Here is a 3,615-nt window from a genome sequence, read left to right on the forward strand (position 1 = left end):
GGTTTTGACCTCACAGACCCTCTGGAATGGATGCGGGAATGCCCAGGAATCCTCAGATTACACTTTGAGAACTCGAGCTGTAGAGGAATGTAAAAAATTGGTATTGTGTTTCCTACATATTACGTCTAGACCTATAAATATATAAATGTAAGCGTTATAAGAATTAGTCTACAAAACACTTCTCAACTGCCACATGCAACTCTGTGACTACTGCACTAATTCATGAGTACATCCAGAACCATGAACTGGAACATGAAGAGAAGCAAGAAAAGGGACACTTGGCATTTCTGGGAAGCGAGACTTTGTTAGGTAGGAGTCTGTTACATTCCTGCTGAGAGGAAAGATTGGATGAGTTCATTAATCTTTTTGTAAGCACTGTTGCTCTCAAATCCTTCCTGCGCTCCTCTCCAAAAACAGTGTCTGTCTCCCACATGGCTGCAGCACAACCCACGCACCTTCCCAGCATCAGGAAACTTTTTACTTCAAGGACACAGAGTGAGTGATGTAGAGAAGCATTTCCCTGGGGCCCGAATGGTATTAATCATGGGAGTGAATGCTTAGGTTCCAGGCCACGCTGTATCCTGAGTGTAGGAGGTGCCGTGTGGGGTTCTTGTTAAATCTATTTTGTGAGTGTATGTGACATGCTGGCTTCTCTAAAGCACTGGGCCATAGCAGGACACCCTTGGGTCTAAGTGCAGTGCTTCTGCATAGACCTTAGGACATAGAATCACAAAATCTTTGTTTTAGAAGGGACGTTGGCAGCCAGCCAGCCCAGCCCACCACTCGGGTAGCTAATCTTCCACACATGGTAGCACATGGATTTACCACGAAGCTTCGGGGCTCCTCACTTGCATGGGCCCTTCTAGGACCTTGGAAGACACCTTAGCGATGTGTTCACATGGCCATATATTTTTGTAAGTTTTATTCTTTTTCTTAAAGAGCTTCTCCCAAGTTGTATAGTCCTCATACCACACAACCTGCATCCACATCAGCACAGTGACGCTCGTCTCTGCTCAGGCCCTTCTCTCAAAAAAACATTGGATTTTGAACCGGAAGACCCAGACTGGAGCCCCAGCCTTGCTGCAGACTAGCTGCATGACCTTAGAAATAATAACAGCAGCTAACATTTATTGAGCCTTATGTCAGTCATTGTTCTATGCCCTTCCCGAGCTTTGTTGCTTGTAAAACTCAGAAAAGCCTCTCAACCTCTCAGAGCTTTAGGTTTCTCTTTTGTGGAATGAAGACAACATCCAACTATACTTCCCACCTGTTTTGTACACTGCCTTAGTCACCACCGTGACCCCAGTGGCCAGTACACGCTTGGCCCAGAGTCGGAGCTCGCTGAATGTCATGGAGGTGAGCACACGTCTCCTGGCTGTGCCAGCAAAGGTCGTTGAATGCACTGTGGAGGCAGGCAGCTCAGTAGTGTGAGCCCAGAGGGCTTTTGTCCTGGGGTGGAAGGTCCACTATTTCCAAAGCGAGAAACCTGGAGAAGGGCTCAATTTCATCATCTATAAAAGAGAGCAATAACTATTGTAAATACTTCCTAGGGTTGTCAGAGGAGTAAATGGGATAATCTATGTAAAGCGCGGCACATACACATAGAAAACACTGATGAATGTTAACTATTTAGTAGGCAGGCTGTTTCATTATGGGACAGATAGCCTTATTATAAATCAACTCCTGGCTTGCCAAGGGCAAGGATTGTGTATCACATGCAAGTGAACGCTCGAACCAAGCTTCATGCCTAACATATAGCAGGTGCTAAGCAAACAGGTGAGTGAATGAACAAATAAGTGAATGAATGAATGAATGAATGAATGAAAGTGTGGTGAGTTAAAGTGTTATCCCTTCTGACCACAAGCAGTATGGAACTGCTGGCTTCATCAGGTACCAAATATTGAGACTGGTGTTCTTGCATTTGTCTCCCGAGTTCCTGGATCTTCCCTGTTCCTCAAAATAAAAAGCAAATTGCTTTGAATTATTAGTTGACCCGTTGATATTGCCCCTTTGCACCCCTGGATTCACTGGATTCTCCCATGAATAATTATAAAATTGGCAAAATAGGATTTTCTCTCTACCACTTAATCTAAATTAATATTTATCTTTATCTTTTAATTACGTATGTAATACATGTTTATCATAGAAAAATAATTTTTAAACAGAAAACACAAAGCAAAGAAACTCAAGCTAAGACCCATCAATAACATTTTAGCCTATTTCCACTCATATAAAAATGGGGATTGTGAATAACTTTTTTTTTACAAAATCATTACTTTTGAGAATGCTTTGTTTCACTTTAAGTGTCTTGAACATCTCTTCATGTGACATTCTCTCACAACTGCAGGGACCCTATTGTTTTGTGGTTTCTATTTTCTCTCTACTGTAAATAACGCTCTCCCTACTTGCTGTTTGCTGTGCATACACATCGTGAACGTGCGCTGATTTACAATAAATGAATAGAACACATTTTCAGTATTCAGTGAGATGGTGATCATTCTAGGAGCCTACCTCTTGCCCATATTCTTACATGACCTCCTAACTGAGTCCAGCCAGTCACCCGGACAACTCTCACCCCTCCCTTTCCTATCTTCTTTACTGATGGGTCCTTCTGCCCATAACATCCTCCAGGTGAGAGTGACATTGCTTTTTCTTCTTTTGTTTCCAAATTCATTATGATAAGCATGCATTACCTTTTTTTTGTGTGAGATATAATTCACGTAACATAACATTCACCATTTTAAACTGTGCAATTCAGTGGGTTTTATTATACTCACAAGATTGTGCCACCATCATCACTACCTAATTCCAGAACATTTTCGTCACCCCAAAAAGAAACTCCATACTCATTAGTAGTCCCTCCCCATTCTCCCTCTCCTTGGCACCCGGCAACCTCTAATCTATTTACTATCTCTATGGACTTGCCTAGTCAAGATATTTCATATTAATGGAATCATAAAATATGTGGCCTTTTGTGATGGGCTTATTTAACTGCATAATGTCTTCAAGGTTCATCCATGTTGTAGCATGTGTTAGAATCTCCTTCCTTTCAAAAGCTGAATAATATTTCATTGTATGTATCATAATTCACACTATGTTTATCCATTTGTCTTTTGATGGACACTTGGGTTGTCTCCACCTTTTAGCTACTGTAAATAATGCTGCTATAAATATCAGCATACGATTATCTGTTTGAGTCCCCATTTTCAATTCTTTTGGGTATAGAATGGAAAAAGAGTAGAATTACAGGATCACATTGATAATTCTATATTTACTTTTTGAAGAACCATCATACTGTCTTCTATAGCATGGTATAGCTACACCATTTTACATTGTCACCAGCAATGTACAAGAGTTCCAATTTCTTCACATGCTTGTCAACACTTGTTATTGCCTGTGTTTTTTATTATAATCAACCCAGTAGGTATAAGTGATATCCTGTTATGGTTTTGATTTGCATTTTCCTAATGACAAATACTGTCGAACGTATTTTCAAGTGCTTATTGGCCATACGTATGCATGTGTGTATTTTAGAGAAATATCTGTTCAAATCTTTTGCTCATTTTAAAATTAGATCATCATTTTATTGTTGAGCGGAAATGTTCTTTACATTCT

This window comes from Pteropus vampyrus, unplaced genomic scaffold (genome assembly GCF_000151845.1).
Source record: "Pteropus vampyrus isolate Shadow unplaced genomic scaffold, Pvam_2.0 Scaffold140, whole genome shotgun sequence".
Taxonomy (NCBI): domain Eukaryota; kingdom Metazoa; phylum Chordata; class Mammalia; order Chiroptera; family Pteropodidae; genus Pteropus; species Pteropus vampyrus.